This window comes from Drosophila subpulchrella, chromosome 3R (assembly GCF_014743375.2).
Source record: "Drosophila subpulchrella strain 33 F10 #4 breed RU33 chromosome 3R, RU_Dsub_v1.1 Primary Assembly, whole genome shotgun sequence".
Lineage (NCBI taxonomy): Eukaryota > Metazoa > Arthropoda > Insecta > Diptera > Drosophilidae > Drosophila > Drosophila subpulchrella.
Window position 1 is genome coordinate 7,583,508 of NC_050609.1, and position 14,320 is coordinate 7,597,827.

The window sequence follows — 14,320 nt, forward strand, 5'->3', positions numbered from 1 at the left end:
TGCCATTGTCTCTAGTCGAAGGTCAGATGATGTTGGAACCACCGAACCACCGACCACAAAACGACTTTAGCCTCGAATGCTTTTTGCATGCGTGTGCGCCACTCAAGTGGCTCATTATGACCAGCTGCTCACAAATACCCAGGCAGAGGAGCTCTGTGGCCCCCAACCAGGACACATGGACTCACATTCATCGCCTACTTGAAGTGTGGCGCGTGTTAGAATTTCATTAGACCTATGGCGAACAACAAAAAACATTTTCTATTTATTCAATTTGGCTTTAGGCAACCAAGACGAAAACGTCAGAGAAACAGAAGCCACTGCGGTTCTTGTCCTCTGGCTGATGACATCAGCTAGAATCGCGATATCTTACGACCACCCACTGACCACCCATCGACATCAAACATCATCCCACTCACAGGGAGAGAAAAATGCATATGGAATGGGCATCATATTGATATTTTTTTTTACTTAAACAAGGTTTCCTAATTACTTTTAAAATATCCCCTATCGTTAGGTCCTAAATGCGATAAGGTTCTAATGACAACATAGTCTTCACCTTTTTTCTCAGTGTGGAAATCGACAAATTTGCGTCACTGCATTGGCCCTCCCTTTTTTTTTTGGCCTGACCCCCACACAAATGTTTAAAAATAGTCGCCATCCCCCGATGTCGCCTTGCAATTGATCTCTCTGATTGCCGAGGCAAGAGGTCAGATATAGAAACAGCATTAAACTCAATCATTCATCAATATTGCACGACATTCTGGAAAAGCGATTTCAGTTTGTATCCCAGATGTTGGACAGGTGAAATCATTTTTGCCCACCCCAGTTTCAGTTGAGAATGCAGCAGCAGTTGGTGGGTGGATTTAAGACGACCTTGACATAAAGTAACACCCAATCTCCCTCTCATTTATAACTTCTATTTAAATTCAAGCATGTGGTTAGCCAAAAACCACATTTCCGTTTCCCTCGAGACTGCGGCCAGAGTGTTTCTAGTTTGAGTTTACTTTCAATGCTTAATGCTCATTAGAGAAGTTTCTTGTCTTAATGGTACTTGTGTGAGAAACTTGCATTAAAAGGCAGTTAAGTGCGAGAGCTCGAAATCCGCAAAATGCCAAAACATATGAATTATGAAACTCTGCATTGTAGAGGTATTAAAATATCCTTCCTTCTTGCCAACGGATAATCGGTATTAAGCATTTAATACTTCATCTTTGCCAATTATAAATATTTATGTGCTTAAAGACAGCTGTGCTTATATCAACAATATGATATTTGTAATAAATACCGCAAAAACAGGATAATTTGGTGCTGTTTGCCAGAAGGACACACAAACCGGAGGACATATTATGTCCTCGTGAGGCTGTGTGGGTGGAAATGATATACATAAATCGCTGAGAATCAATTTGAAATGTCAAAAGCCAACGGGGCTGAGCTGCTGTGCCTGCCATTTGGAGACTAGGCCTGAAATAGCAACAGCCAGAGCAGCAAATTGAATTGAACTAGAGCCAACAAACTGAGGACGAGGAAATGGCAGGGGGTTTGGGTTTGGGTTTGGGTTATAACCGAAGCTGGCACTTAAAATCCGAGTGACGGGCCCAGCCCGAATGGGTCGTAAAAGCTAACGCAGCGCCAGACAAGACCGAGATAGATGGAACCTATACCCCTAGCATCCCATGCCCAAGCATACCACCACATAGATCCCCGATAACCCCGATGGCCATCGCCAATCTTCAATGCCGCCACTGACGCCTCTGACTTTGACATGACAGTTTAATTGAGGGACAGCTCCCACCAACCCAGAGGAAAAGCCAACCAACCCTACTATAACCCACAGATTCCTCCTCTCCCTTCTCTGAAAACAAAGGAAACACAACGGTCTCAAAAAGTATGCAAATTAGTTCATCTCCCTTTGAGACAACAACCAACGACTGGAGATTGAAGCGCAATGTTTGCCTTTTCGCCCAGATCCTTTGGGAAGCAGCTCAGACCCCTGACAGAATTTAGCATTTATGATTTCAGTTTCACTTGGGTGAAAGTGAACAAAAAGAAATCGAAAGTGCTGAACCAGACAACTAGTTTCTAAATTGTTTTAATATTAAAGGCTATTTATCACTGGCTTAAAATTTGATTTTAACTGGAATTAATTGAAAATGTTTTGGCAGCCTGAAGGAATAAAAACATACAAATTTTCAGATATCTTACAGGTGTTCATGACCTTTTTTTCATCAAGTCCAGGTAGTTGGTCAAAATATAAGTAAGTGTTATAGCCTAAGGTTATATAAATATCTGAGACATTGATCTTTTGGTATTTCTAAGAAAATATGTTGGCTATTTGTAGGTATATTCAACAAGTCACCAAGAATCAGTTTCTGCTCCAATGAAATAATTTCCAGGAAAAAGGAGCTAAGCCTTGTAGACAAACCCTTCTGCCTCTCCTTCCTAACGTCTTATTTTAACTAAAATTTGTTTATGGAATTACAAACAAATGCCAGATGAAATGCTGGCACAAGGCTTGGTGTTTTCCATCCGAGGGAAGTTAATCGGTCAACTTCAGGCGGGCAATCGAGCAGCAAGAACAAAGGGTGTACAAAAGGCACAGGAGCCGGCGATAATGGTGGGAATTTTGATGGTCATTCATCAGCGAAACGAGACAGCACTGGATGGGGGCAGGGATGGACAGGGAGGAGCTGGTCGGGACAGAGCATTAGGACAAACCGCAGGAGCAAATTGCCTGGGCGAGAGATGTTGGCAAAGCTGATGGCACAGGACACGTGCTGCAACCCATAACCCGTAGACCATAGACCGTAGACCCACCTCCGAACTTGGCGCATGCTGGGGATTTGTGGTCATTCAGGTGGGAGCTGAGTGGGTTGACGGGACTAACTGGGGGTGGTGAGTGGGTGTCGGCCGACTGTGTGTATGTGTGGCCGGCTGGTTTGTGCAGGTGGCGGCACTGGGATTCCATCACTATTTATGTGGCTCGCTTACGCAAATCCTCCTCTGCTCGAATGCTGACCAGCCAGGACATCATCGGGACTACGGGGGTCGTCTGCATGGGTAATGCAGCATGTAACTCAATCAGGGGCGTGGCAGGACACACCCACGCGGCCACACATTGATTTCGCAGGCTGCGGGGGTGGAGATGAATGGATGCCCGGCTGCAAATTGAACCATCAAGGACTCCAGCAACCCCCATTGCAAATTGCGACCGACAGTCAACAATGGGAAAAGGTGGTACAAGGCTGTGTGGCGAGAAGAGCATTAAGAACTGGAGGCTACCTATAGTTCATTTACATAAAAAATATATACCAAAATACAGTCTATATACAAAAAACTCTGGTTCCAATTTTAAGAATCAATGTTAAGTTATATCATAGTAAAGCTATAGCAATTCAAGAGTAGGTCTGTGCTAAGAAATGATTTTGCCTTCAGTAACCTCTAACGATTTAAAAAATAAAGGGAACCTAGTACAAAATATTTCCATAAGTAAACTCTCTACCTTTTGGAATGCATTTTGCACCACTTATGTCTGCATATGTCAAGTCACACACTTTGTGTGGGCTGTGCAGATAGAGTGCATCCCACATAAATGCAAATTAGAGCTGGCGGCAGGTGTGTTGTCCCCCGCTCATCATCATCAACGTCATCATCCAGATTATCGTCATCATTACACATTTCGGAATTGCAGAGAGAATGTGGATGGATTTACATACATTTCTTTGGGCCTGCCATGCAGCGACAATCACATAATGGCCATAAGTGATGAAGAACACGGCATGCCCACGTCCCTCTTTTTTCGCCTCTTTTATAACCCCCTGCACATCCTGCTTTATCCTTGACTTTCACGTTCTCCATTAACGTTAAAATGTATTGCCTGCTTATAGGCGCGTGCGGTTAAGTGACAGCAAAGGAGTAAGGATATGGGGGTTGGCTCTTGACTGGGCCACCAGAATAAACATTAAGGAGTACCTCCTTTGAAGGCCACATAGAGTAGAACTTGGTTAAGAAAGGCAAATAAATTTATTTTTTGATTTTAGTTTACAAAAGAAAACACACTTTTCGTAGCATACTTTTTGACACCATTTTTTTTAAGGAATGAAATCTTAAATTCCCTTTTGAATTGGAAATAACTTCATTTACTGCTACCTCATAGTACGCATTCATAATTTCTTGTATCCTACTCGATTACCAAACATTTGTATAACAATTATTATATGATATGCCTTTTGAATATCCATTTCACTTGTCTCTTTTCTTCCCGACTTGTTTTTGAGTATCTGCAGCTTGGATTACCACTGTACTTTGGGTGATGCTCGAGTACTTGGCCAACTTCTTGTCTGTTGGCAAAGTGGCAGAGGAGACAAACAGAACAGAACAGAACAGGACAGCAATGCAGATACGTTGGCCGGAGCAACGACAGCGGGGATAAAAACTATCTGACAACAATGGCTCCTGTCAGTGGCACACTCCTCACTTTCCCCACTTTTCCCGCTCATGGATATTTCCAAGGATCCAATACCATCGCCCACCTTCTCTGTAAACCAATTTTAACGGTTTAACTTACAGCTTATGCTGGGTTCCTTCGTGTGTTTCGGAGTGTCTGTGTGTTGGCATCAAGCGTTTGCCCATGTTTGTTTACAATGGTTTTATGTTTGCACAAATGACGAAGTTGCCCATGCCCAGTCCAGATCTGGACCTTGGGATCTGGGAACTAGGAACTTAGAACTGTTGCCAAGTCAAGCGTTTCCTCTGGCTCTCTTAAATTTATGCATGAAACGGAGGCAGGGAAAGGAGGAGCAGGCAGTGTGTGTTTGTGACTTATTGTTATGCCGCCACTGTGCCCAATTTATGACTCGAGGTCGGAGAGACAAGCGACATTCTCGAAGCCACCCACCACAAGGCAAACACTATTCATCCCACAATTCCCAACCCCTCCCGAAAAGTTGCCCCTTAAAAATAGACAACCCGAGTGGAGGGGTTGGAATTTCCTCCTTGCCCCTTACTTCATTGCCTGGAATAGAACAAATTCTATGCTAAATGGAATTTAAACACAGTCAGAAACAGTACTTAATACTGTGGTACGTTCTTAAGGTCCGATTTCTCAATGTCATGTTAACATTTGTTAACTACTACTGTTTAGGTTTGTCAAAACGAATTAAACATTGAATAGTCTCATAACAGACCCCGTAAAGATTGGTTCTTTGTCTTTCCGAACAACTTAAGGTTCTGCTGACAAGCTTTGGCAGATAACAAACCGTAACCTTAACCAGACATTGAGAAATCAGCCAAAAAATATTTATTAATAATTCAGAACTACAAACATGTATTAACACTTTCCACTAAAAGTGTGTCTAAAGCTAAATTAATCAAATTCCGATACCCATAAAGAACACCTTTATCCATACTCTTTAACAACTTTTTTTCTCTCCGTGCAGGGGCTGAAAAGTTTCATGGCCCCCCGAAACCTACGGCACACATAAATACATGGACTTAGGCCCTGGGACTCGTTCGTTTCATCAACTCGAGCAGAACGACAAACGCACAGGGAGCGAGAGTTGCTCAAAGGATGGAGGAGAAGGTTTAAGAATGTGGTGGAAGATTGGGTAGATAGGGTAAATAGGGGAGAGATTGGGAACGAAGGCACAAGGATGAAGGCACTTGGGATTAAACTGGCAGCGACTTAACTCTGCTGCTAAAGTTGAGGATTTTGAGTGCCTGATGAAGTGGCGGACGCCAAAGGAGGAGGAGCATCCCATCTCATCCCATCTACAAAGCCTGAGCCGAGCTCATCCCTGTTCGCCCGCCCTCCTTCATTAAAAGCTGCCAACTTATGCGATTTGTTTTAAGCTCCTACGCTGTGTGCTTTTTATATATATTTATATATAGAGACAAATCGGAAGAGGATTGGGTCTAGTCCAAATGCGTGGCTCTGCTAAATTTAGCCGAGTTAAATTTAATTGCAATTTGGAGCCAACTTTTGTTGCCAACTTACTCATGAATTTTTGTCCAGAGTTTATTTAATTTACGATTCTTCAAGTTTTATTGAGAATTTTCCATTAACGATTTGCAGAGTTGGCAATTTACTAACTCTGTCTTTCAACCCATTATGTTTAATAAAAAAAATGAAAGGTGCCTTTGTCTGCTCATAAATAAAGTGGCAAGGTATGCAAATGACATAAATCGATTTCAGAGATTTTGTAGTTCTTATTAGGGATACGATATGAAGGACGAATGAGGCACTGAGGAACCCCCTAAAATATGCAGCACTAAATGTAAATTTGCTTCTTGTGCGCATTAGCACACAGCCCATAAGGGGCGGTGGGGGTGTTGATGTGGATGTGGCAAATGTGGGCTTTGTGGGTGGGCGAGTGTACGTGCGTGTAGTCAAGTGTTTGTTTGTTTAGCTTGCGACAATAAACAACAACAACAGTAAACCAAAAGCGAGCTGCCAAATGAGCAAGCACAACAAAAACGCCACAGCAACCACAGGAGCTGGAAAAGCAACAGCAGCGAAGCTCCTTGTTGTCAAGTGGAGTTTAATTTATGTTCAGCCCTGAACGAACATTCAAACACCCAAACACCCATCGACCCCCAAGGCCCGGACCAAACCCCCCGCTGAATCCTGGATGGCCACCACCCACCACCACCCACCGTCACCACCTGACGCCATATTGGAGGCGCCTGCTCCAAAGTTTCGCCAGTGTGCCTCGCCTTGCTTTTGGTGCTAACTTAATTTCCATTTCCCAATTTAGCACGTCTCGCTCTCTGGCTGCCTCCCCTTTTTCAGTTTGTCCCCAGTTTTTCTTACTCCTCTCTATAAAAGGCAAAAAACTTTGGGTTTCAGTCAAGCTATATCATCATACATACTCTCCCCACAATCCTTAGTTTAACCCAGCTATACCAAAGCTTTAACAATTTTACTAAAATAGGAAAACACTTATTTAGAGACCAAGGACCTAAAAGCATGTTAGCATGTTAAAATTTAACTTTGCCTATGTACCAATTTGTTGTTTAAAATATACATATTTTTGAATATTTTTTATATTTAGGCCACAAAAACAAATTTTTTTCTGCATGTAAACGGAGTCAGGTTGCGTGTTAAATGCAAGTTTCCCATAAAAACAAAAGGCCAAGATGGCGACCTATCCGCAAAACAAAAAAAAAAGGAAAACCCAATTCGTTAGTAACCAAATCCATCTCATCGAAATTAAACCAAAGGCGAAAAGAGCGAAACAAGGAGAATGTTAATCGGGAAAAAGTTTTTTTTGGCGAAAAACTTTCATTAGACACTTGGCTAAGACGGAACATTCTCAAGTTGTTTTATTTGGCACAACCACCCACCAAAACAGAGGCAGCAACAAGAAAAAACTATAAAAACCAAAGTGACGTAATCAATGTTGAGGGAAGATCGTAAATCAGGAAATTCAAGTGGTGCGCAACCACAAAACTTAATTTTGGTGTATCCAAGTTAATTACGTTTAAGAAAATGCACAAAGGATAGCTTAAAGTAAGGAAACTTATTAAATGCTGTGCCGAGAAAATCTTTTAATTGAAATCTTTCCCAACTACTTTGCATAATTGCATGAAGGCCACAAAGGTTAAAGTTTGTTAAATGTGTGTGGAAAACGATCAAGTGACTGATTAGCGTTAAAACTTCCCCCAAAACCCAGGGTTCGGATTGTCGGGAATTGACGTGGTTCATTGTCCTTTTGTTGAGGCATTACACACCCACTCTACACACAGATCCTTGACAATAGCCAAAGGGGGAGCATACTGTTGGAAGCCACTGTGTGAGCCGCTCTAAACACAAAGGCCAATTATTTGGCTTGCAAACTGGCAAGGTGAAAATGCAGTGGGAAATTCAACAGCAGTCACGGCTCAATTACCTAGGGACAATGTGCTCAACTGCATAGAACTAAGAAGGGAATTTGCACAGAGAGAAATACCTAAGTGGATCGAGATGTTTTCGTATTATTATAATTTTGCGGAAGTTCTTTTGACTATATTTTTTCGTTAAGCATAGTATTACTTCTATGAAAAAGCATTAAAACGATATATTATATATACTTTTATGGGTCTTACGTCATCAAAATATCTTTCAACAAAGAAATCTATACATTTTTCTTTAGGTTTTTACCCAAAAATAGGTCTTACGTCAACAAAATATCTTTCAACAAATAAATCTATACATATTTTAGGCTTTTACTCAAAAATACAAGCTCAGTACTTTTGATAATATACATTTTTTATTCCCACCTCCATTTTAGATGGTTTGACAAGCAATTTTTCAGTTTCAGTTCGGTTTTACGACGTGTACACCCAGGCACACACAATCTGTGCCCCAAATTGGGGCCAACCCCTATTGGGGATCCAGGGGGAAAGAGGAACCCCGCCTTATAGGGCCGACTAGTCAAGTACCCATGTTAGACGCACGTATTTACAACATATTTTATTTTTTTGTTCAGCTTCTGCGACGCCTTCTTTTTATTTCAGGCCAAGCTGTTGCTATTTGCGTTGCGGCGACTGTGTGTGTTTTTGCCATGCAGACATCGTCACGTATTATATAAGCACAGAACCATACACATTCAGATATATACATACATATATATATAGTGGGCAATTCCCTACTAGTCCAAAGAACAAAAGAGTGAATCTTTACAACGGCGTTGCGAAATAAATTCTGGCCAACTGCAAATCCACAGGGAGTTGGCCACCAGCTGACCTCCCATTCTCTCTCGAGGGTGGAAATGTTGGCCCATCGCATTTTGCATGCAATCCGTCGATCGGGGCTAATGCAATCAAGTGGGCGTGGTCAGCAAACTGGGGGTACACAAAAAAATCGATGCCCCATCACGCAGGAGAACAGCTTTTTTTTGTTCACAGTCACCGCAAACAAATTGAAATGCAAACTATTGAAAATTGTCGCTGAAATGGCTGCCGTGGGGCGGTAAAAAAAAAACAGGCCAAAGTGTGGGATTCGGTGGATCTAGATAGGGAATATCCAAAATGCTTTTCAAAGGCAAGGCCTAGGGAAAAATTTAATTTAAATTGATAGATAGTCGGATATTCCCAGCGGTGGGATAATAATTTTGAATTCACAAATTGGCACAGATTTATCGAAAGGATTTGGTCTATCTTATCTATTTATTAAAACAAGTTATTAGAATATTAATAAACACCAAAAATAAATCCTTACTTTTAGCTATATGATAGTCTTGAAAACATATAATGTAATCCTTTACTCTCACCTCTATAGAAAACATTAAAAAACTTATTAGAAAGTGTTTCCCTCTATGAGTGACAAAGATATTAAAGCTGGCAGAGGAAAACAGAGAGAAAAAGTGAAAACAAACAGATGACATGTATTGCAAAACTCATCTGCACGTGACTGATTCAGTGTTTGCACTGCACTTTAATTGACTTGCTTGCTAGTCAGCAGCAGCAGAGTTGCAAGCAGAGGTGGCAACACTGGACAAACGAAATGAAAGACAAACAATCGCTATAAAGGTAAAACTTCCTTGAAAATCCTTTCAAATACCATTACAATAGAACTAAAAATGTTATTTATATACCGATACTTACATAAATATCTGTAATGTTTTATTCAAATCGATTTACATATATTTTTTTTCAGTGCTTCTTTTAACGTGCTGACAGACTGACTGGGTTGAGCAATTTAAAACACTTGTCTCGGACTTTGTAAATTATTCAACGCGAAAATTTGTCACTTAGTAAATATTCAGCAGAAGTCAAAGTAGAGGTAGAAGATGGGCAAAAATAAGAACTAGCAACAGATAGAGAGCAAACAAATAATATAAAACACGGTACAGAAAAATAACATTTTACAATTTACAGTAGAATTTAATAGGAAGATATAGGATATAAATATAAACGGAAATTGTGTAAATTAAGTATCCATGGGCCAAAAGATAAGAGCGATTTTAAGTTGGAATATAGCAGAACTTCCACCAAAAACAGATATAAACTATAAAATAATATCAAATTTATGAATACAGTCGTAGAGCGTGTGAAAATTCTGTAAACTAAGAATTTTAAGCCAAAAGATAAATATTTTTTTTAGCCGGATAAAAGTGAGACTACCAGGAAGAATTAGACTAAACTATACAAGACAAAATACTCTAAAACAATGACAAGGTCGGCACTCGCAAGTTGTCATCATTCATGAATACATCACGCGCGCCCTCATTTATGCAGCGTTTATTTACACACCCAAACACACATACACTGGCACAAAATGGGGGCAACATTACTCTGCTTGGCATTCGCATTTCGCATTGTTTGCAGATGGCGCAACGGGTGCGAAAGGACCGACAGCGGGAATTATTAAAATGAGACTGCAAATATGCCCGCGTTGGCGTTAAATTGCACAGGGCAAAAACAAAAAGCCAACAGAAGTTGCCATTAAGATGCGAAAGCCACCGCAAAAACGCAATCAACTGACGCCAATTGTCCGCTCCACAAAGGAATTCGAGTGAGTCAAACGAAATGCCAGAAGGATTACGCCAAATAAAGGGACAATTCCGGAAGCATGGTGGGTATGCCAGAGTTACGCATTTCAATTACAGTCTCATATAAATAACCTTTTATTTCTGCGAAAATATATAGATTATACAGTCAGTCCTAAGGGCTCAGCGAATAATTGAAGTTTTTCCTATGAAATTTCCAGCTATGGTAATTATTTACCTATAGCAATCGATTCATTGCATTGAAAACTACACTGAAAACATTAAAATAATATCTATAATTAATAAAAGATATCCCTCACATAAGTAAATTCTGTTTTCCTTAGACTACCTTTAAGTTTACAAATGCACAATAAATAAAATATTGAATTATATATCTACTATCCAAAGTCACCTTTATTTTTCCAGTGCATCTAGATAGCGTGACTTGCAACTAAAGTAGAGACAACAAAATATCGCATCTAGTTAAATATAATTACAATGACCGGAGTCAATTGGCGGTGGTTAACAAAGCTTGGGAATGGGTGAAAATGATTCACCGGAAAGCGACAATTAACACGGGGAAAGGCGTGAATATTTAAAAACAGTCATGCAAAAACAAAAACCACATAAAATTGACCAAAACATGCAAAATATCTATTCATTATCAGTCGACACCGTTTGACGTCATGGGAAATTTGCCTCAATAAAGACATAAAATCCAAACACATTGCCACATATTTTTATCGTTCAGAAACAGATGCATACGCAATCAATAAACTGCAAAAAAAAAGAAACACAAACTAACAAAAGCAAAGTACACATATATATGCACACATATTTAATAAATAATTGCCTGCAACTCTGATAAAGTATTCATGTGCCGTGAACAAGGCAACAAACTATAAATTAAAATTTCAAAATTTTATTTGCTATCCCAGCTAATCTCTCGCTTTAAGTGAGATTTCAGTTTCCATTCGAAATGCCGTAAACAAAAGAAGGCATTATATATGAATAAACATGAAGTGCACGGCAATTAAAAGTTGGCTATGCTGTATCTGAATAGTTATTGAAATAAAAGTTTTCATTCGTTCACTTAAATCGATAAATGTTGGTCAGAAATCCAGATGAAGTTGTTTTGCACAGTATTGGAATTGCAATTGGTTATCGTCGATTGCTGGGATATATTGATATGGTTCATGGGACAAATATGGTTTTTACCTTATAAATCAAAATATTCTTCTTATTTTAAGGTTTGATTTTTTAATGTCTTGTTAAGGTCATAGTTAGTTATTTTTTAGAGGATGTTAACATGAAGTTAAATTTGTCGGGAGGACTAAACTAGTTTCTTTTTGTACCTAAAACTGTTATTGTATTAAGTTTTCTAAACCTTATAGTGAGAAACTAAATTTTCCGAAACAGTCATTTAACCCAATAACAAAAGTTAACATGACATTGAGAAATCAAACCAATGTAATTTAGGAGATGTCAAGTTTTTCAAAAGAAATTCCTATTTTTACGCTGTACTAGCATTACTTTGATTACATAATACATGATGATAAAAAGTATTTATCTCAGGGGTGCTTTTATCTTTTATTTTTTTAGTGGGTCAGTGCTAGATTTCTGTATTTGTATGCTCCGAATGGTTAGCAATTGTTAAATAAGCAAACATTTCACGCTTTTTGCCACATGCCGCCCCAATAGGTAGTGTGTTTGCTTGGGGGCGGGGTACTGTAGGGTGGTTTAGTAGATGGTGCGGGTGGTGATTTGGGTCCGTGGATGAGGTCACGTCTGGTTGCGTTGCCATCACGCACATTTGACATGCACATATAGTGACGAGCTCAACATTCCGCTATCCCAAACGTACATACACGATGCGAGTTGCACTTGCATATATATTTTTTTTTCTGTGATACTTCTGCGTGCCTTACATAACGAGCGCAGTTCCAATCGCAGTGGCTTAACCACCATCTACCGTCTGTTAATAACTTTTATGAATTACTATCGATTTTTTAACTCCTGCTTTTAATTGGCTCTTTCAGATGCAAATCCACGATGTTCATTTCAATTATGATAAATAATAAATGCGAGTTAAGCTGCCTGGCTTTGCGGATTGCCTTTTTGGTGTCCCCCAAAATCCCTAACGAGTCCTTGGCACACACACACGCAGTGTTGCAGGGGCATATGGCATGTGTGTGCATGGGCTGTTGCAAAATCCTGTGGCCAACATGCCATGCGACTGACATGTAAGTGTCAACAGTTGAGGTTGCAAGATACCCGTTTTGATTACTCCGAAATCCCGTTTACGGAATGTGTGGTCTGGTGCAAACTCAGCATGGGAATTACCAATCCTTCGGGGTGAAAATTGCAGGTAGTTTAAATGTTTCCAAGGATTCTTGATTAAGACAGAAAGAGGCAAAGAAATTCTTTTACAAAAAAAACAAACAATATAAAGTATTCACACAAACACAAATTGCAATTTTTCCTCTGCAAAACTATTATTTTAGTGCCATAAATATTTTAAACTGCATAATTGATTCCGAAAATAAAGACATCCAAAGAAAGAAAAGCTGAGAAATTAAACAAACTTTCTTGGGTGTTAGGGAAAATATATTTTTGATACTTGAGATGAAATAAAGTTGAACAGGAAAATAAGTATTAGCTCAGAAAAAAATAACCCAGCCTAACCCTTTTTAAATTAAAATAATTATTATCTGTAATTATTAAAAATAATAATTATTTCAGCCGACATTGTATAGCAATTACAGTTTGATTACTTGTACAAATTTTGGTTTCAAGCTAATTTGTGCTGAGAAATAGTTGTGCGCACTAATGGCATTTTAAGCCCATCTAGAATTGCATTATTCATGTACTACCCGCCAGACTCAGAAATGCAATTTGGTTTGAAGCAAATTTTGCCTGGAATATAATGGCTCAGTCTGAGGTTGACGCATATATGTATGTAGTTTGATTATATGCTAAGTTAGATTGCCGTATTGATTTTTTGGCAAGCATATATTCAACAGCGAATGCCCATCAAGCGAGGCAAAATGGGAAAGCTCAGCCAGAAATCAGTGAAATAAATGACATAAAAATCGCATTAACCCATATTTGCACTAAAAACGACGACGGCGGGAGCGAATCAAATTACATGAGCAGACAAAGGAAGGCGTCGACCTCCCTGATCCCTTCGTCCTTTTTCCTTTTCTCTACTTTTCCCCCCATATCCTTGATATCTTATCAACACAAGGCGTGCACAGAATGTAACGGAAACGGAAAGTAAATGGCAGCCATTTAAAAGGAATGGCGGCGAGCGGAAAGAGAGACAGAGCGAGAGAGAGAGAGGGAATTGAAAACTGCCTGTGTGTGCGTGCGTGCGTGTGAGGCCCCAAAAATCATTGAATATATATGAAATGTGTTGCCTACTTATGGGCGCTCATTTAATTTGCAAACTCTCACAGGATGTGTGTGCGTGTGCGTGTGTGTGCAGGAAAGCATATGTGTGCGTGTGTGCCAGGAGCAACAGACAGGATGAACGCGAACCGTGCGGAAATTTGCAGCTGTCCCATAAATATAAATAATTACACAAATTAGCGAAAGTTGTTTATTTAATGAATTTTACATTGCTTGCAGGAAAATGGCGTGTCACTCATTTCCCCACAATTTTCACCTGGAGGGTGATAAAAACATGGTTTAGATTATGAATCTGGTTTTTTGTTAGAAAAACAAGTTAAACGCCGCTGCATTTTGTGGTCATATTTAACACTATTTAATTTTATAGTGCGATAGAAATATTTTCCTAAAATGTTAGAGCTATTTCCGCAATGGCAAAGAATTTTTATGTGGTTCTTTCACAC

The 14,320-nt window shown here is 39.7% G+C and overlaps 2 protein-coding genes across 3 annotated transcripts in view; both read right to left on the bottom strand.

Annotated features, from left to right (window-relative positions):
• Positions 1-14,320, bottom strand: part of LOC119558908 (eukaryotic translation initiation factor 4E type 2) — a 48,372-nt gene that overhangs the window by 5,835 nt on the left and 28,217 nt on the right. The gene's annotated exons all lie outside the window — the stretch shown is intronic.
• Positions 1-14,320, bottom strand: part of LOC119558892 (syntaxin-1A) — a 42,748-nt gene that overhangs the window by 3,971 nt on the left and 24,457 nt on the right. The window lies entirely within an intron of this gene.